The sequence below is a fragment of the Phascolarctos cinereus genome, unplaced genomic scaffold (assembly GCF_003287225.1).
Source record: "Phascolarctos cinereus isolate Bilbo 61053 unplaced genomic scaffold, phaCin_HiC Scaffold_726;HRSCAF=1367, whole genome shotgun sequence".
Classification (NCBI taxonomy): domain Eukaryota; kingdom Metazoa; phylum Chordata; class Mammalia; order Diprotodontia; family Phascolarctidae; genus Phascolarctos; species Phascolarctos cinereus.
Genome location: NW_027556098.1, coordinates 123,224,331 through 123,246,126, shown reverse-complemented (window position 1 = coordinate 123,246,126; position 21,796 = coordinate 123,224,331). Strand labels below are relative to the sequence as shown.

Below are 21,796 nucleotides of genomic sequence, written 5' to 3'. Positions count from 1 at the left end.
GGAGATAATAATAACACCTACATCAAAGGGTTGTTGTGAGGATCAAATGTGATGGTACCTGTGAAGTGCTCTGCAAAACTTGGAACACAATATAAATATTAGTGCTCATGATTATCTGAGCCTCAGTGTCCTCACTGTCAAAGTGAGCATAGGGCATACCGCTGTTTGCCAAAAATAATCTCATAGTGTTCTTGGGAGAATCAAATGAGATAACCTATGTAAAGCATTGTGTTATTTTCTTTTTCTTCTATATTCTCACTTCATAACCACATCAGCTCCCATAATTCAGTTATTATCTCTATGCAGATGACCCCCTGAACCATACATCCAGCCTTAACCTCTCTCCTGAGCTCTAGTAACACATCAACAACAGGCTATTGGACGTTTCAGACTGGAAGTTCTGTGCACATCTCAAACTCAGCATTTCCAGAACAGAACTCACTGTCTAAAAGTGAAGCAACACCAAAAAACCCCTTTTACTTGAGGGAAGGCAAGGGCCTACAAGGAACTTGTGATAGAAACAAAGTTTATCTTTGGAAGGAAGCTAAAGAAGTCAAGAAAAAGCAAATCCTTGGTAAACAGAAAATAAGGAATTCAGATCATAGGCACTTGATTGTCATAAGGATTCAATGTCATTAGCCCATCCTACACACTTAATCAATTCCAAGGCTAATCACTTGACCTTCAGCAACTTCCCTCCTACTGTCTCTAAGACATTGCTCTGGAAATTCTCTCTCTCACTTACACAGTTTCTTCTTCACCACTACTTTTTTCCCATCTGTTTATAATCATACTCAGGTTTCCCCAGTACTTAAAAATAAAAATAAAGTCTTCCCATTTCCTCTTCTACTACATACTTCTATGTTCCCCTTCACTGCTAAACTTCTGGAAAAGGTTGTCTACATCTGATATCTACACTCTCTCACTGACTGCTCCCTTCAGTTCCTCAAATTTATATTCACCACTATTAATATTGGAACTGCTTTCTCTAATATCACTAATAATCTCCTAATGGATTTTCATTTCCCAGTCCTCAGCCTGTTTGACCTGAACTCTTTGCATCTTGTGATACTGTGGATCATTCCCCACCTTCATGGATCCTCTCTCTGTCCTTGTATTCAGAAACATCCCATTCTCCTGATTGTCTTTCTGCCTCTTTCATTATGCCTCCTGTCTCCTTCCCTGGCTTCTTATACACTTAATGAGCCTTGAATTTGGGTGTTTCCCAAAGTTCCAACCCTAGCATTCTTTTTTATTCTCTCTAGTCTTTCTTCCTTGACAATCTCATTTACTCCATGATTTCACTTAATACTTCTATGATTCCCAGATCTTTATCCACAGTTCTGACCTTTCTTTTGAGCTATGGAACAGCATTTCCAATTGCTACAAGAACATCAAACTCTGTGGGGATGTCACACAGTTACCTTAAAGTCAATATGTCCCAAACATGTTGACTATACATACATACATATACATATATATCTGTACATATATATATATACATATATATCTGTACATATATATATATATATATATATATATATATATATCTGCTCCTTCTCTAAGTTCACTATTTCTGTCTAAGGCATCACCACATAGAGAAAAGGTCTGCCAGCCACATTACCACCAACGCCAACTAGTTATCAACTATCACCAGTGGGGCAGGCAAGCTAGATTAGTGGAAGCAGCAAGAAACCCTAAGGGAGACACAGGTGGCAGAGTGCACTAGGTGAGTCAGATCACTACCACCACCCTTGACCATTGCCATCCCTCAGCCTCTGGTAGAGACTGACCAGGGCCCTGATCCCAAGAGAGCTAGGAATTACAGCTCCTCCCAGACCACCAGTCCTACTTCCAGACTGGTCTTTGTGACACCATCATCTAGAGTAACAACCGTTGTGGAAATGTGACCTGGCAACTGTCTCTGTGGGTGCTAAGGCCCCCAATTTCTCCACAGATATTAAAGACCTGGAAAAGAAAATTCTTTCCATCAAAGTCCTTTGCACTCTCAAATGATTCAATATCAGGAATAGATATGACTTTATTGGTAGAAATGACATGAAAGAAGATGCATAACCATCTGCTTTGATGCATTGCCCTAAGGACCACTGAGTTTTTCCATCTGATGTGAAACTGAAATCTCTGTTATGTGTTGTCTGCCTCTATTAGAATATAAACTCTTTGAGAGCAGGGTCTATATTTATATCTCCAGCATTCACTCATCTATTCATTCATTCTTCACCATTCACCCAATTTTACCATGTTTATAACCTTGAAATTGTCTTTGACTGTCCTCTCACCACATATCAAATAAGTTACCAAGTCCCATTTCCTCCACATCCCATGACTATGTATCCCTCATCCCCCATTACTACCATGCAATATATGCATTCATCACCACACATGTGATTATTCTGTTGGTCTCTTTACTGATCTCTCTTCCTCTATTTTCTCCCCTTTTGATCTATACTTAATACATCTGCCAAAATAATCTTTCTTATGCAAAGATAATTTTATAATACTAACAATAATTAGCACTTACACAGTGCTTTAAAGCTTGTAAATTTCTTTACTTATTAACTCATTTGATCCTCAAGAGAACACCATGAGGTAGGAACTATGATTATCCTCATTTTATAGATGAGGAAACTGAGGCACAGAAAGGTTAAATAACTTGCCCAGAGTTACACAGTAAGGGAAGGTTTAAGGTAGGATTTGAATTCAGGTCTTCTTGAGTCTAAGTTCAATTTTCAATTCAAAACCCCTTACCTCTCATTACATGGTAATATAACAGAGTCCTCCAAAGAGGGAAATTTCTATATTAATTCACTGATGTGGAAGGTGTGGGAGAATATTTAATGACGTTTTTAGAAAAGTGAATGTAATGATAGGGGAAATGAGATCTATGAGTATTCTGAAAAGCAATCAACTAAAATGATGAGAAAACATGGAAATTAAAGGCTTCCTACAGAGACAAATGGAGTAAAGGGTTAATAATTTCTTGCTTACTGATATTAGGGAAGTGGCTCAAAAATTTATTTATGGATTAGGGTGCAGCATCAAAAAAGCTTGGTATAGTGTATAGAGAACAGGACTTGGGAGTTAGGAAGACTGGGATTTGAATTATGCCTCAGACATTTACCAGAAGCTATGTGACTGGGCAAGTCACATAATCTCTTTGTGCCTCAGTTTCCTCACCTTTAAAATGAGGGGCTGAACCATGAGAACATTGTACACAGTAATAGCCACATTGTGACTAATATTGATAAACTTAACCCTTCCCAGCAATACAAGTATCTAAGACATCTCCAGAGTCCTCGTGATGGAAAATGCTATCCACATACAAAGAAAGAACCATGGAAGTTGAATTGTTTTTTTTTTTCTGTTCTGTTGAGTTTTGTTTCCTCTTTCTGATGGTTCCTCCTCTTGGTTTTAATTTTTACTTACATCACTAATGTGAAAATATGTTTAATAGGAATGTAAATGTATAGCCTATATCCAGATGTGCACCATTGAGGTTATAGGAAAGGGGAAAAATTTTAAACTCAAAAGCATATGGAAGTGATTACTGATAAATCAAAATAAATTAATAAAAAAAATTTTAAAAATAAATAAAATGAGGGGCTTAGACCTAATGACCTCTAAATTCCTGTCCAGCGCTAAACTTCTGATCCTGTGACCACTGTGTTAGGTATCCTAAAGGACTCCTTCAGTTTAACAATCTCTGAATCTAAATCCCCAAACTTCATTTTTAGCCAGTTGATTCAACTTCCTCCCATACTAAATCTTTCACTGGAGCAGCTGACATTTCTTTTCCTCCCTTTCCTCCTTCACACCCTCTGGTGTTTGTTGGTCAAACTGGGATGGCCTTGAATAAACTCAGGCAAGCCTGAATAATCTGAAATCTGGCTGCACTAAGATTCCAGGTGGAAGAGGAAACAGGAAGCAAAAGAATCAGGCAAGAATGAGACTCATCTAACAAGAACAGTATCAGCTGCTATCTGAGGAAAAAGAAAGAAACCTTGTTTATCACACACCAGGAGATTGTTTGGGTGTGGATGAGAAAGTGGGGCTGTTGGCCCTAATGGTAACAGTAGAGAGACAATGTCAGTTTGCTTGAAGAATGTCGTATTTTTTCCCTGCTGAGAAACGTCACCAAGTGGCCTCCCTGGTCTTTACACATAAAAACCTACTCTGTCACTTCTATATTTTTAGCTAATTTATGCCCAAATAGATCTTTCTCTGGTTGCTGGAAAATGATGTTGGGGGCTGCAATTACCTTTCCCAGCAGTTCCAAGAGCTCAGGGTTGGAAAAGGCAGGAAGGACCAGGCTGTGAATCTTTCTCCGTTTGTAGGTATTCAAATCACATTTTCTATTACAAAGACCAAACTCATTGTGTCATTCATTTTTGAAGAGCAGCTGATGCTGCAAGGGAAGCTTTGAAAAACATCCTATTTAGAAACACTTTTGTCTGCAGCCAAAACTCTGTCTTTTTCGCACATTTTTCTCTCCTGCTATTCTTTTTTTCTGTTACTTGGCCCATTTGCATGACAAACAGGATCATTGTCTCCCCAAACTCACCGGTTCCCGTCACTTATTTCCCACCTAGGGTTCTAATTCTCTCCATGTTGCATCATGATCTTTAGCAAGATAGTAAATTACAGTGTCACCAATGAGATTTCTTCTTCTGGGAAGAAATAACCAGCAGGGCCAGATGAAGTCTTGAAAGACAGAGATACCGTTTTCATGCAAATATCATACATACCAAGAACAGGGGAACAGCTTCCCATTATAGTGACTCTGTTGAAATTCAGTACAGCGAGAAGTCATGTGTGAAAGACAACTATTTAGGAAGAAACTTCTCCTATTTCTCCTTAGCTAATTACTTTTAGGGCAAGGGAAAGAACTTGTGTGTCTTTAAGTGGGATAGAAATTAATGATATTTATTCCAGAATTTAATTCTTTCAATTCAATTAAATACATCAATCTCATCCAATACAATAAACATTTATTAAGTAGCTTCTATAAATCAGGGCTCTGAAGCTACAAAGATTTTTTTTTAAACGTGCCCTCAAGGAATTTATATTCTGGTTTAATTAGGGCTCACAAACGAGGTCAATCAAACTAGAATGAAAAAGATGATGGTGGATTTAGAAATGTACAGATAGATTTTAGACTATAAGCACTAGCTGGCAAGACTACACATTGCTGGGTAACTTCACTCAATGCAGAGCCTATAAATGTTTGGTTCTGGTCTTGACAATAATTGCCTTAGTGAAAATGCAAAATTTGCATGTTAGAACTGAAATAAAGATGCTGATTTCACTTATCAATGCCAAACTCCATTTCCTTTTGATTGGTCTTCTCCTCTCCCTTTCCCTCTCTACCCTTCTCCACTCCCTTTCTCCTTCTCCCTTTCCCCATCTCTCTCCTCACTCTCTCTTCCTCATCCCCTCTCTGTCTCTTCTGTCTCTCCTTTCCCCCTCCCCCATTTCATTCTGTTCCTTTCTTCTCCCTCCCCTCTCCTTTCCTCTTTTTTCTTCTCCTTTCTTCTCCTCTCCTTTCTTCTCCTTTCCCCTCCTCTCCTCCCTTCTCCTCTTCTTCTCTTTTCCTTCTCCTCTTCTCCCCCTTCTCCTCTTCTCTCCCATCCCTTCCCTTCCCCTCCTCTCCCTTCTTCTCCTCTACTGTCCTTTCCCCTTCCCTCCTATCCCCTCCCTATGCTCCTCTCCTCTCTCTCCTCTCCCCTCTTTTACCTTCACCCTCTCTTCCACCCTCTCTTTTCTCCCCTACTCTCCTCTCTTTTTCTTTTCTTTGCTCTCTTCCCCCTATTTCTCTTATATCATAGAGATCTAAAGTAATGGAAAAGTATTTATGCTTCTGCACAGCTCTAGCAGGTCACTATAGAGATTAGCTCTTTCAAGCTACTATAGCCTGATTCTACTCCTTTCCTGGTCATAGGATAATAGATTCATTCAGCCTTACCCTCTTCCCTTAATGAACACAGGGCAGGCAGTGCCCCACTTGCTTCCTCCCCGCAAGCCCCCCGAAGTCACATTTATCTAGTTCTGCAAAGGTCCGCCTTTGTTGTATTTACTCTCATTATACAATCATTAACATACATCAGCATATTTTCTGCTCTCATCTTTGGGCAGACTTCTTCTAGCCTCAGGTTCAAATCTAGGTCCTTGTGGGTTTGTTTCTTATTCAGGATTGAAATTATTTTATCAAAGTTTGGTGGCAAAAGTATTTTCTTATTTTCCTGCCCCACATGTCAAATATTCCTGTAATCAAGGCCCATTGTCATCTTTGGAAATGAAGATGTTTAGCCTGGAGAAGAGAAGAGTGGGGTGCATGGGTGGGTGGGGTGAGAGACATCTTCAAGCATTTGAAGGACTTAGTGCTGAAAAAGAAAACAGGATTGTTCTGCTTGGTCCCAAAAAGGCAGAACTTGGAGCACTAGGTGGAAGAAAAGAGTCAGCTTTAGATTTAATGTGAAAAACAAAAGTTTCCCCAAGTTAAAAATGTCAAAAAGTGGAATGGAGCACCTCATGTGGCAGCCAGGTGGCAAAGAGAATAAAGCACTGGACTTAGAGTCAGAAGGCCTAAATTCAAATCCTGACTCCTATCCTTACTAGCTGTGTGCTCATGGGCAAGTCACTTAACCCTTCAGTTTCCTCATCTATAAAATGGGGATAATAAAAGTACATACCTCAACGGATTGTTTTGAGTATTAAATGACAAATCAAACAACATCTATAGAGTCTTTTGCAAACTTGAAAGTGCTATATAAAATTACTTTAAAGTGCTATGTAATTTATTTATATCAATATATAAATAACAACATTGTTGTTGTTGCTGTTATTAGGTTCTTTCTCATGGACGGGTCTTTAAGGAAAGTAGATGACCACTTATTGGGAATAAGAAAATTGTAGAGAGAATTCTTTCTCAGGTATAGGTTGGAATAGCTGGTTTCTGAGGTCCCTTTCAAATATAACATTTATTGTATTTCTCAGGATGAGGTCCACTGCAATTCCAAAGGACTCATGATGGATAATGTTATCCACATCCAGAGAAAGAACTGATGGATTCTGAATGCAGATAAAAGCTTATTATTTTCACTTCATTTTTGTGTTTTTTTTTCCTTTTGGTCTGTTTTTTTCTTTTGTAGCAAGACAAATATAGAAATATGTTTTACATGATTGTACTTATATAACCCATATCAAATTGCTTACCATCTTAGGGAAGGGGATGGGAAGGAGGGAGGGAGAAAAATTTGCAGCTTTTTTTTTAATGAATGTTTAAAATTGTCTTTACATGTAATTGGAAAGAATAAAATACTATTTGAAAAAAAAAGATGATGTCCACTGCTAGCACTTCCTAATAAGCATAAATGGCTGAAATGCAACTTTCCGAAGTAAAAAGAGCACAGCTATTGACATCCTGAGTTTGAGTCGCAGCTCTAATTCCTATTAGTGATGTGACTATGGGCAAATCATTTTACCTCTTCGAGCTTCAGTTTCCTCATTTGTAAAATGAGGATGGTAATATTTAAATGCAGTTGTGAATAGACTTCTTTTAAACAAACCTTGTCTCATATAAGTGTCAGTTAGTTTTTAAAAAATGAAATTTCATTATCTCCCTCTTCTCACACTATATGGTTTATTTTCTATTAGGGTGTTTGGATTGGGGGAGAGAGTTCTCTTCAGGGTCCTATGCCTTCCTATTCCTTAATTACTTTGCTTTCATAGCATGTGGACTTTTTAATCCACTTCTGACAACTCACTCTAATACGTATTTTAAGTGTATTTCTTATTAGCTTTTTAATTGAATAGCAACATTTTTATGCCTCTATCAATACCAACTATGCATACCTCCTTCCCTCCCTTAAAAGCCATTTAAAAATAATTAGTTACATTAAGTAGCTCTGCTCTTCTGGCCTCCTGAACTCCAATCTTATTTTGATGCTGCCTCTCTAGCTGACAGCCTTGGGTAGTTATAACCAAGTTACTTAACCATTCTGTCTTACTTCCTTCACCCACCAATAAGGATAATAATACTTAATTTTCTCAGAGAGGTGTTATGAGGATCAATTAGCTAATGTTGGCAAAGTACTAATGCTGGAAAGTGCTATTCATGTCATTTGTTATCATGCCTGCTTTCATCTGCTGCTGCCCATCCTCCCCATCCATGCTGAGATAGCTGTACAGAAGAGAAAGCCCTATCCATGCATAGTCCTTTATTCACCTCTTCCTCTGAGGCAGCAGCACAGAAAGAAAGGAAGGACAAAGAAGGACTGATAAATGGGATGGGCAGACTTTCTGGTGAGTCTCTGGATGATAAGATCACCAACAGTCACTCATATTTGTATAGCTTTCTACAGTTTGCAAAGTATTTCCCCTCTAACTCTGTGAGATAGATACTGCCTATATTTTCATTCCCATTTTACAGATGAAGAACCTGAGACTCAGAGGGTTTAAAGTGATTTGCCCAAGACTAGCAAATGGCAGAGCTGTGAACTGAATCCAGGTCTTCTGATTCAGAATTCCAGGCTCTCTCAAGCACTCTCAAGGTCATGTTTACAACAACATGGTAACTATACTGCTTCTATTTTATATTTACCCAATATAAACATAATTTGTCTGATTTGTCTACATGAACTCTATCCTATTACCCTTTGAAACATAATCACTGAAACTAGACATTTAGATTCCAAAATTAATTTTCAGCTACAAAATATCTCATGTATTTGGGGTGTTCTTATTAGTTTGAGGCACTTGATTATAAACAGAATGACAATTATAATTTTTAAATACTGTAAACCATTAATTAGTGTGTTTTAAAACAGCTAAGATCCTCATTCAAAGCCTCATTGTAGCATGTGGGCGATTTTTATATTCCTAACAGAAGGTGAACATTCTTCACCAGAAGGTTGTCTACTGGATGATGAAATTCTTTGAACAGAGCAACTCAAGAAACCTGGGACCACTTAATCTCCACTTCTGTGTCCAAACCCACCCCAAATTTGAAAGACCAATCTCGTCCTTAGATGCAGAAACTAAAAGGAGCCCTCCATGACTCCTTAGCTTTACATTCATTTCCAGCCATTCTTGCTCCTGGTTCTATCCTGATCAGGGTAACTCTCATTTTTCCTATGACCAAGTCTCATTCTGGTATCCTAGTCCTCAGAGGAGCTAGATTTCCTTCCTGTGAATGTCAGTTTCCCCATTTTTCAATGACCATTTGATTACTTTCTTGGATCTTTGATCACTTGCTCTGCTCTTGTTGGTTAGACCTTCTGGCCCTTAAACTTGGCTAGGGTCTTGGGCTAACAGTATTTGTTTCCCACTTGTGTTTTTCTCTCCTCACTGAACTTCTCCCATCTCTCATATAAGCACCTAGCCTTGATTAAAAAAAAAATTACAAATATGGAGATGCCAGAATTTAACATGCCTTTTCTGAAATTGTTCTCAAATATGTTAGTCAGAATAATCACTAAACTTCTAGTGGGATTCCTGATTCATAGAACAAAATAAAACATGATATGGAAGGAAGATTCTCTACCTCAGGGGCTTCACAGAGAGAGGTTTGCTGTGTTAGGAGAGATCAATGATATCTGCCCTCCAGAGTAAAATCTGAAAATGGAATGCCACAAAAGCTTGTCTGAGCTTGAGAAAAGTAAGATTAATCAAGGGAAGAATTTTTTTTTTTTGGTGGAGGGGGAAGGAGGGGACAACTTTTATTGGTCCATAGCACTAGGGAAAAGTTATCAGATCAGCCTTTCAGATGAAGTATACTTGAATGAAAGACTTAACTTACATCTTTTCTTTGAATTTAATCAAGTGTCTCTCCTTGCATAATTTAAACTACATTGGGAATCTCTAAAAGCCAAGTTCTCACCTTTCCTCAACAGTCAAATTTCATGATGCTAATACTCCCTAAATAGTACCTATTTCTTAAAGGGCAATTTTGATGATGCTCAGTTCCTAATACCTTTATTCCTCTTCATTTAACACTTAGATTAATTAATCTATTGAGAAATAGGAAATTGAATTGGACATTGCATATGTCTGTAACCCCTGCCACTGGAAGGCTGAGGATGGTGGATCACAGGAGCTTGGGAGTCCAGAGCTTCAGTGAGTTATGCCTCTCATGTGTATGCACTGAGTCCATCACCAATGAGGCCAGATCTCTGGGAAATAGGAGCCACTGGGCTGCCCAGCAAGAAGCAAACTGGCCCAGGTTGGAAAGAGAACATGTCAAAATTTCCCATATTAATGAGTGAGATTAGACCAGTGAATGGTTGTTGTATTTCTTTAAAAAAAAAACTGCTTAAAACAATAGGAAGTAGGAAATATTCTGGAAGTAGCTATGTGGCACAGTGGATAGGCCTGGAGTCAGTAAGGCTTATCTTCCTGAGTTCAAATCTGGCCTCAGACACTTACTAGCTGTGTGACCCTGGGCAAGTCACTTAACCCTGTTTTCCTCAGTTTCCTCATCTGTAAAATGAGCTGGAGAAGAAAATGGCAAACCACTCCTAGTATCTTTGCCAAGAAAATCTCAAATATCGTGGAGTTGAATATGACTGAAAAATGACTGAACATCAGGAAATATTCTAACATGTTGCCAAGTATAATGTAGTAGATCACTGTAGGAACAATTTGAGTTCAATAGGTAAAAATTTTTGGCCAAGATTTGTGGAAAATTCAGTATTAAATCTTTCCCCTAGGTTATATCCATGTCAGACGCTTGAGGTGTTAGACCTGAGAACAAAGTTCTTTTTCAGAACCCTATTAAATTATTCACATTGAAGTAATCATATGTATTTGATGCTGTGTAGATACATTCTTTGATATGGGATGAAGAATTGAAGAACCAAAAGACCTTTCCATTTGGGATTGTTTAAGGGGATACTGTTTAATACAACAGTAAGATCCTTTGGGGCAAGGGGCTATCTTATTCTTCTATGCCATCTAGCAGTACCCAGAGCAGTGCCTTGCTCATCATAGGTACTTAACAAATGGTTGCTGCCCTTTGTGCTGGAAGAGGACAAAAGTGACATCACTATGTTAGGCCCAAGGCCCAGCGCTCCAGCTGTGGCTGATCAGACCAATATGGGCTCAGAAGGCTCTACCATAGGCTGGACACAAATAATCCATATGAACATTTGAAGTGGAATTGTCTCTACATTTGCAAGTCTCATTTTTTCCTTTTAGCTACTGCAATTCCGCTCAGCAAATTGACAAATAGCTTTGTAATGGCTATCTTGATCTTTTTTTAACCCTTTATTGGTAAAAAAACAATGTGTAAAATTTAGCAAATGTATTAAATAAAGGCTCATAAGTGACAATGCATCTCCCACTGTTAACCCAAGCTCATTATATGTAAAACTGAGTTTACTAACTCTTCTCCTAGCTCAGTTCTCCTTTGACATCACTGTTGGTCAATAGAATCACAATTTACCCAGTATCTTTGCTTTGAAACTTTACCTTTATATTTAATTTTTCCTTCATCCTCACTCTCTAAACTTTCAGTAAGTCATACATTTAACTTCATAGTCATTCAACTAAAACCGCTCTCTCCGAAGTAAGCAATGATTCCTTTGATTGTCCAATCTAACAACCTTTTCTTAATCCCTTTTTCTTGACCTTTCTGCCACCTTTGACACTGCCAACCATCCTCTCTTTCTACTCTTGCCTTTCTAGGTTTTTGTGATACTACTATCTCCTAGTTCTCCTCCTACCTGTCTGAATACTCCTTCTGAGTGTCCTTTGTTGCATCTTCACCTAAACCATGCCTGGTAAACATAGATATCCTTCAAGGTTCTGCTCTGGGCCCTCTTCTCTTTTCTTTTTATATTCTATCAAGTGCTGTCATCTACTGTCATAGAGTTAATGATCATCTCTACGCAGACGATTCTCAGATTTATCCAGCCCTCTCTACTGACCTCCAGTCTTGAATTTCTTACTGCCAATTGGACATCTCAAATTGGATGTCCCATAGATATCTTAAACTCAACATGTCCAAAATCAAACTCAATTTCTTTTCCCTCAAATCCTCCTGCTTCCAAAATTTCCCATTACTGTCCAGGGCACCACCATCTTCCCAGTCACCCAAGGCTCCACAACCTAGTTGTTATTCTAGATCCCTTACTCCCTTTGTCCTATATCTAATATGTTTCCAATTCCTGTTGACTTAACTTTTATAACATCTGTCATATATCCCCCCCTTCAATCTTCATACAGATCCACTACTTCCGTTCAGAGCCACAGCACTGCATACATTGACTATTACAATAATTTGTTTTAATGTTGTTTTCTCCCTGCCTCAAGTCTCTCTCCTCTCCAATCCACTCTCCACTCAGCTATCAAACTGATCTTCCTAAAGCATAGGTCTGACCACATCACTTCCTATTCAATAAACTCTAGTGGTTTGCTTTCACCTCTGGGATCAAACAGAACATTAGCATTCAGATCCCTTCATAACCTGGCCTCTTCCTACCTCTCTAGTCTTCTTATACTTCATTCCCTTCCAAATACCACACAATCCAGTGAAACTGGCCTTCTTGGCCATTTCTCATAAGTAACACTCCATACCCCAACTCTGTGTCTTTTCATTGGTTTATGTCTGGAATGGTCTCCCTCCTCATTGCTGTCCCCTGGCTTTCCTTGCTTCCTTCAAGGCTCAGTTTAGATACTACTTCCTGCAAAAAGTCTTCCCTGTTCACCCTCATAGTTAATGCATTCCCTCTGAGACTACTTCCAATTCTCTCCGTACATATCTTCTATGTATGAAGATACTTATATTATGTCTCCCCCACTGGAACGTGAGCTCCTTAAGGGCAGGGACTCTTTTTGCCTTTGTTTACATACCCAACAGTTAGCATGGTACCTCACATATTACTATATGTGATCTTACTAAATGCTTGCTCACTTAATTCAAATGTCACTAACTCTTTTCAGTTCACCTTTGCAACATGTCTTGTATCTCCCACCTTATTCTACTCCCATCTTAATAAGGAATTTATTGCCACTTGTCTAGGCTATTGAAGTAGCATTCTGATATGTTTTTGTTACCTCTATTCTCTCCTCTGTACTAATAACTAATATTGATATAGTGCTTTAAGGTTTGCAAAGCCCTTTACATGTATCACCTCATTTGATCCTCGTAATGACCCTGTGAGAGAGGCACTATTATTATCCCCATTTAGTAGATGAGGAAACTGAGGCCAAGTTAGGTGAACTAACTTGCTGAGGATCATAGAGCTAATATGTGACTGAAGGATTCTCTGACCACAAATCCAGTGCTCCATTTACGGTACTAACTAGCAGCCATTTTACTACAATTGTCATCATCTGACAGATTAATCATTCTTATTCCTAATAATCCTCAGCTTAGAAATCTTCCCTGGCTCCCTTTTGCCTATTCAAAGTTTATAATTTTTGGTTGGCATTCTAGGCCCTCCATAATCTTATACCACCCAACCTTTCCTGTCTTACTGCGTGTTATTATCATTTACGTAAATCTCCTCAACATACACTAAGTTCTCCTGCTTCTAAGCCTTTAATTATACTTTCTCTTAATCCTAGAATGGTCTCCCTATTTTTGCCTGCTAAATCCCTACATGACAAGATTCACCAACACTTCCTAGAAGAAGGCTTCCATGATCTTTCCTGTCAGGAACGATACTTTCCCTTGGACCTCATCTCAAAAAGCCCTTTGTTCTGCATCTTCCTAATGCTCTTATCAAGCTATATTACATCATGCTGTATTATATTATTTTATATTATCATTGCTGTCATTCAGTCATTCATTCATGTCTGATTCTTTGTGACTCCTTTATGGGGATTTCTTGGCAAAGATACTGGAGTGGTTTGCCACTTCCTTCTCCAGTGGATTAAGGCAAATGTCGTTATATTAATTACATCACGTAATTCCATATCATTACATCATATCATATCATATCATATCATATATCAGTCACTTAATGTGTTAAAATTGTATCTTGCTCTGGTCCTCCTGACCACCCCTGTCCCTTCTAGTCAGTAAATTTTAGCAAGAAGTAAGACTGAAAAGGGGAAATAGCATACAAACTGTCCCAAAAATCAAAAGAACATACAAATGATATCACATATTAGCTAAAATTCACTTTTAGGTAACATGTGCTGAATCAGGGGAAACCATCTAGGCAATGCTTGTCAAGGTTTCTGGTTCTATGCTATGTAAATTTCAGACAAAATGCATACCTCTACAATTCCAGATTACCAGAACATCAAAAAGGTGCTAATAACTTTGGGGTGATATCTCTGAAGTTTTACCAATAACTTTGAGATGATTTGGATGTGTTATTGAAGTAACCCCAAGATGATACAGATAGGAGTTAGTCTGTTTTCAAAAAGAAAGTACAAAACCTATAAAATGAGACTTCAAATTCCACCCCCCCCAACACTGTTCCATCTCTTTGAGAGTCCATACTGCCTAGTGCTCCCTAGTGCTCCCATTGCTAACCCATGGTTAAGTGAGTGATGCTGTCTGTCTCCCCTTCCCCATGCTACCTCCTTTCTTTCACCATTCTATTCCTTGTTCCTACCCCCTGCCTGCCTCTGAACCACTTTTTGCCACTTGTCTCTGTCTTTCTGGGCTTTTACTCTCATACCCTCTGTGTTTAATTAAAGTATGACTGCTACCCCATTTCCCACTGCCAGTCATGGTCTTTCTCAGTGAATACCCAAAGAACCAGATGTGACTGCCCCATTTCATAATTTCATTAATTAATTATCAATTCACCTGGCATACTAGGTGAAGCATAAAGTCACAAAGATCTAGGTTCAAGTCCTATCTTTGATAATTTATTTTCAGGGTGACTCTAGGAAAGCCACAATTTCTAAGTGCCTCAAACCAATCCCTAGGACTTCTCTACTAAGTGCACAAAGTGAAACTTGCATTGGAGTCTTCCTTGGTGGTAGGAGCCTACACTGGGAGTGCGTTGTGTTGATGAAATTAAAGACTCTTTCTGCATTTCTATACATTTATTTGTGTTTCTAGCCTATGCCCATACTAAGTCAGTTGGTAAACTTGGAATGTTAGCTGGGACTTCCTGGAAATGAAAACATCTTCAAGGCTCAGAAAACTGAAGAAAGCAGTTAGACTTCTTAGATGTCTACCTAAAAAGTGCTCTACTTGTACCCCCAACTTGCTAGGAAGAAGAAAAGATGAAAACTTGACTTACTACTTCAGCAAGGTTTTCCACCTGGACACAGAAAATCCCTCTTTCCTATGAGCCAAGCCTCTAGCAGGGTCTTGTAACCATAAGCAGACTAAGATACCACTTATAACTAACACACCCCTTTTTTCGCTTTTATCAAATGCCCAGGTGGCATGTATTCTGTAAGTGAACCATATTAGTTGTATTCTACATGGATATTTTCACTGAAAATCTTCTCTTCTGTTTCTCCACTTCATGCTTTCTCACAGGGAAAGGGCTTACTTGAATGCTTTTGTGGGAGGATTAAAATGAAATCTTCAACTTGAAAATCCTTCCCACATATTCCCCCTGCAGCTAAAGGAGCTGATGAGTGAAAGTTACTGGGACAGCCTTTGATCAGTTATTCTCCTGCCCTCCTGTTCTCTCTCTCTCTCTCTCTCTCTCTCTCTCTCTCTCTCTCTCTCTCTCTCTCTCTCTCTCTCTCCTCTCCTCTCCTCTCCTCTCCCTCTCCCTATCTCCCCCTCCTTCTGTCTCTGTATCTATCCCACTCCTGTCTCTCTATCCCCCCTCCCCAGCTGTGAGCAGCTGCATTTTATGAAAAATTCTCTGCTATTAGAGTTTCTGAATTCTTCTTTCCCAGGAGAACTATATTATGTCCTTGCTTGGATCCTGGCATATTCAAGTTCCTTAGGTCTGTTTAGAAAATCATTATCATCTTTATTTACTCACATAGTGATGAGTTTAAGAGATCTAGGCATCTTTTAATAAACATCTCAAGTGATAAAGACTTGCTAGGCCTATAATACTTTGCTCTCTTGATCTCTGTATTGGGAGAAAGTTCTGCTTCTATAATGGGTCCCATTGGCAAAATGTTCTGCTGTCTTTTGAACCACACTGGTCCTACATGTATTGGGAGAACTTTCCCACAATGTATGTGTAACACAGCTTTAATGTATGCCCAGATCACCTAAAAATGGAGGTATCCACCTGGGAGATGCCAATGACCTACTTCTAGGAGAAACATTCTGTTCCCTTACCATGTAAGTGAGAATAATCTCTTTCCAGTGGCTATGTACCTTGAACTAATTGTATCTTAAATCTGACAGAAGCACAATTGTTCTCTCTTTCTCCTGAAGATCTTGTTAACCCACAGAACTGACTGTGAAGTAAGCTGGATGAGAGAAAGTGCCCCCTTCCCCTTACACCCTGTGGCCCCAAGAAATGAAGTAGTGGTTTTGGTCTTGTTTTGTTTATCCTCTTCAGTTCTAGGTGCAGAGAGACGAGCTCTGGGACCGAGCTTGAGGCATGGTGACTTTGGAGTCATGAGTCCAGGCTAGATGTTGCCACCAGCCTCGCAGAGAAGCCTCAAGAATTCAGAGCACTGTGATGAAAGCCCGGGGCTCTTTGGGCATGGACCTTTGTGAGACTAGAGCTGTATAGGAACTAAGCTAAACTGTGAACCTTATCTTCCTACCCAGAGTTTGAGGTAGTGTGTGAGGGGATTATGCCCCTGAGATACTGGGGAAATGTTTGTATATTTATTCTTTTGAGACTTTTGAAATAAATACTCCTTTGTAAAGCTACTTTGACTCTTCTGTGGATAATGGGACTGCGGGTGTTTTAAATTTGGGGAACACAATTGGTTTGGGCTTAAACCAATGGCAGACTAGATACCCCACCCCTGTAAAAAACCCTAAACTAAGGTTACTAGAAAACTCTGGGGAGAAGGAAGATATATTATATACCCCCCTGTCCTTTGGGCGGTGGGGGTCAGAGTAATCAGTCTTACCTATGTCTACTGTATACTACTCTAAAGGCAAATATTTCACTTTCTTATTGTAGCTATTCAGTCCTGTCTGACTCTTTGTGACCCCATTATTAGGGTTTCCTTCACAGAGATACTGGAGTCATTTGCCATTTCCTTCTCCAGCTCATTTTACAGATAAGGAATCTGAGGCAAACAAGGTTAAGCGATTTGCCCAGGGTCACACAGCTGGTAAATGTCTGAGGCTAGATTTGAACTGAAGAAGAAGAAGCCTGTCGCTCTATCCACTGCGCTACCTATCTGCCACTTCTAGAGGTTCCAAATGTGGTCTAAACTATAGGAAGGAAAAGAGTGTGATTGGATTCAAAGAAAAGAGGAAACTAGTGCCAAAAACTAGAAATGAATAGAGGATGTCTGGGGACTTAAACTTAGAACCTTAAGGCCTGGTGGTAGTTTCACATCCATGTCACAGTTTTCAGGGAATAATCTCATTTTTTCAAAATTAGATGAAGTAGTCATTTAATACAAAAGAAACAAATTGAGATTGGCAAGATGGAAAGAATATTGGGATTTGATACCAGAGGACATGGGTTCAAAACTTGGCTCTTCGGACATATGTTATGTGTGTGATTGTGAGGAAATCATTTACCTTCTCTAGGCCCTCGTTTCCACTACCATTAAACAGTAATCTAGGGGAAGAGAGAAGGATGTTCTCCAGGGTCCCTTCTTGCTCCAAATATATGATCTTTGGTTCTTCTTGAGATCTGACTTAAATCTCATAAGCTACAGTTTGAGTCCAGTAGATCCCCACTGGCCACAAGGTAAAGTCTGAATTCCTTAGCTTGGCATACAAAGCATTCCACAATCTAGCCTCATCTTTTTGTTGTTGAGTCCTTTCGGTTGGGTGTCCAACTTTTTATGACCTCATTTGGGATTTTCCTGGCAAGGATACTGGAGTGGTTTGCCATGTCCTTCTCCAACTCATTTTGCAGATGAGGAAACTGAGACAAACAAGATTAAGTGACTTGCCCAGGGTTATACAAGTGTCTAAGGCTAGATTTGAACTCAGGAAGATAAGCCTTCCTGATTCCCTGCTCAGTGCTCTATTCAGTGTGCCACCTAGCTGCCTCCTTATCTCCTACTAATTATCTATAAAAGGAAGAGTTAGATTGGAAGTTCTCTAAGATCCTTTTTAGGTCTAAATATTGATTCCACTCTTTTCTTACACACACACACACACACACACACACACACACACACACACACACACACACACACATTCTGTCCTGCTCTTCTCTTAGTCCTGCCTAGAATGCCCTCACCTTTCCTTTCCTTCTCCTAATAATTTTGAATAATAATCCTTCATATTAACTTAATGCTCTGTGGTTAAAAATTACTCTAAATATATTATCTCATGGCCTCTGAGAAACATAACGTAAACATTATTATTCTGTTGTACAGACAAAGAAACCAAGGTTATTGAAGAGAAAGCCTTTTGCTGAAATTCACATAACCATTAAGTGTCAGGGCTGGAATTCTAACCCAGTTTGGGTATTTTTAGTCAAATTCTCTCTCTAAATATACCACACAGCCTTTTGAATGCTACCCACTCTTAGAGTTCCAGTTCAAAGCCAATTGTTTTCATGAAACCTTCTCTTATCCTCCAGGTATCCAGTCAGTTTTCCCTTCTCTGGACTCCAAAAGCACTATCTAAGGCACTCATTTGGTACTTAGCATTCTCTACTTCAAAGTATTAGTTGTTTAACTTGGCCTCCCAATGCTAAGATTATTTCATATCTCCTCAACTAGGCTTTAAGCTTTTGGTGGGCAGGCTCCATGCCAGAAGTATGCTGGAGCTGGCCCATACTGTCTCCAGAGAATCCATTGTTAAATTTTCAGTATGAGCCATTTACATCTTTGAAATCAGCAAAGCTACAGATCAGGGCTTGCTTAAATGTCTTGTTAATTGTCTAAACTTAAGAAAGTGATGCAGAAAATGTTAACACCTTGAAAGAGTGTCATGCTTCCAGCACATCCCTGGTTTATGTTTCGTACCTCTTTGTTTCTCCCCATTCCTGCCAATCTCAGTACCTTGAATATAGTAAGGGCTCAATACGTGTTTGTTGATTGGTTGCTTAGTCTTCAGTGGAAAAGGAAAAAAAAAAAAGCTAGTCGCTATCCTGTGCCAAGAAAGAGCCCTCCATACACTTGAAGCCCAGCACTCAGCATCCTGTTAGCTATTTCTTCCTAAGCTCAATATAACCTTCCATTATTGGTCTTAGTTTCTAACCCTTCATTCATCTTTGAGGCTAATCACTGAAGCTTTTCCCAAGTTATCAATGTACCCTCTTGGTTGTGGAGCTTACAGCTGGATATAGAAACCCTCCAAATAAAGACCACTGCTGCTATAATGGAAGGATTAACTCATGATTCTATATGCTGTACTGTTGTGCACCCACTAATATGTATGATGCTGATCTACTTCTAATCCTTGGGTCCCTTTCTGGTCTGCTCACATGTAGCCAGTTTTTCCTCATCCTATTCTTGCTACACTTACCCCTATTGAACTCACTGTCTGTTTCTGACAATTTGGCTAATTTACTCAGTATTTCGAAGGATTAAAATGCTACATGCCTTCAGCAAGGTTTCTTTTAGGTTCTGGCTACACGTGCTGGTGTAATTTACTTGGATCTTCTCAGTTATAGAGATGCAACATGTCTTATAGCAAGGGTGGCTAGGTGGCACAGTGGATAGAGCACTGGACCTAGAGTCAGGAAGACTCATCTTTCTGAGTTTAAATCTGGCCTTAGACATTTATTAACTGTGTGACCCTGGGCAAGTCACTTAACCCTGTTTGCCTCCGTTCTCCTCAACTGTCAAATCAGCTGGAGAAGGAAATAGCAATCCCCTCCAGGATCTTTGTCAAGAATACCCCAAATGGGCTCACCAAGAGGCAGACACAACTGAAAAACAACTGAGCAACAACAAAAATGTCTTAGTGGACAGAGAACCGACCTCAGACATAGAAGACCCCTTTTGGAGTCCTGACTCTGATACAGACTAACTGTGTAACATTATGAAAATCACTTGACTTCTCAGGGCTCTAGGCAATGTTCTGAGATTGTAAATCTCGAAGGAATTGTGGGCCTGAACTGTTAGAAGATCCTCACACGTGCCCTACCTTCAAGGTGTCAAACATGCTGTCCTCAGCATTCTCACTGATTGCTTCCTGAGCAAGATTAAAATGCAATTGGGAAATATTTAACAAAATAAACAAGAATACAATAGGATACAGAAGACGTTAACACATGGTTTTCTAAGCCAATATCTCACCTACAGGGATCCTTAACTTTAGCAGCCCTTAATTCTTATTTGAGTGTGATACGACTGCCCTACACCAATGAAATCACAGGTCCAGTTCCCGTCCAGAAGGCACTTAGTAAATATTTATTGATTTGTTGATAGATTATATTTTTAGTTAGTTTCAAGAAATCAAGCAGATGCTGGATGAGCCTTTGTTAGGGCTTTATAAAGTACATTTCCTGCATTAGGCTAGTTGACTTCTGAGGTACTTTCTAGAACTGAGATTCTATGATTAAATAAGATACCTCTTTTAACTTAGGTTACCAAGCGATGAATCAACAGAAATTAGTAATTGCAGCCTACTACACAAAAAAAGGTTTGAAAGCCATCCCCACCCCCACAATCTCTGATAACTCTGACTTCAGGATTCTTTGAATAGTCTATCAAGTGGCCAAGTGGCTATGGCAACCTTGATATATACATATACATATACATATACATATACACATACATATACATATACATATACATATACATATACATATACATATACATATACATATATATACATATACATATACATATACATATACATATACATACATACATACATATGTATATGTGTATATGTATATATGTATGTATATACACACACACATATACAGGTATATAGATAGATGTATATATTATCTATATATTATGTTATAATATATATACATCTATGTATATATGTGTATGTATATATGTGTGTGTATCTCTATATCTCTGTATCTATAACTATCTATCTATCTATCTATCTATCTCTATCTATCTATCTATCTATCTAATTCAGCCTCAAAGCTTTGAGAGGGCAGCTAGGTAGCATAGTGGATAGAGTGCTGTCCCTGTAGTCAGTAGGACCTGAGTTCAAATTTTGCCTCAGACACTTACTAGCTGTGTAACTGGGCAAATCACTTAACTTTGTTTGCCTCAATTTCTTCATCTGTAAAATGAGCTGAAGAAGGAAATGGCAAACCTAGTATTTTTGCCAAGAAAACCCCAAATGGAGTGACTTAGAGTTGAATACAACTCAAAAATACAAACATAAAAACCAAAGCATTGACTCTCCTAGGACTAATGACCAGAATGGGAGTTTCACAGACTCAAAGGATGCTAAATTTGGAAGAGATCTTGGAGATTATCTATTCTACCTCCCTCATTTTAACAGAGGAGTAAACTGAGTTTTGAGAGAGATACAACAATTTGCTCAAAAGTAACACAGCCAGGAGGTGATGGCAAAGCTTTCACTCAAACCTGGGCCTTTAGACTCCTGGTCCAGGGGATTTTTCACAAGACATTGTCTCTGTGGTAGTACGTGTTTAAAAATACTAGAGAAGGGGCAGTCTTTGATTCGCTGGTCATCTCTGTTTCAGCACCTGGTCCTCTTCGGTAGGAAGAGAAGAAACACAACTAACTCCTTATCTGTCTGAGTCAGCATGTTATTACCCTCAGGCATTGTACTGTTGTGCTTGTAATATAAATCCTA

The 21,796-nt window shown here is 39.0% G+C and overlaps 1 protein-coding gene across 1 annotated transcript in view; it reads right to left on the bottom strand.

The window, feature by feature from the left end:
- EPHB1 (EPH receptor B1) overlaps positions 1-21,796 on the bottom strand; it is a 709,181-nt gene that overhangs the window by 29,019 nt on the left and 658,366 nt on the right.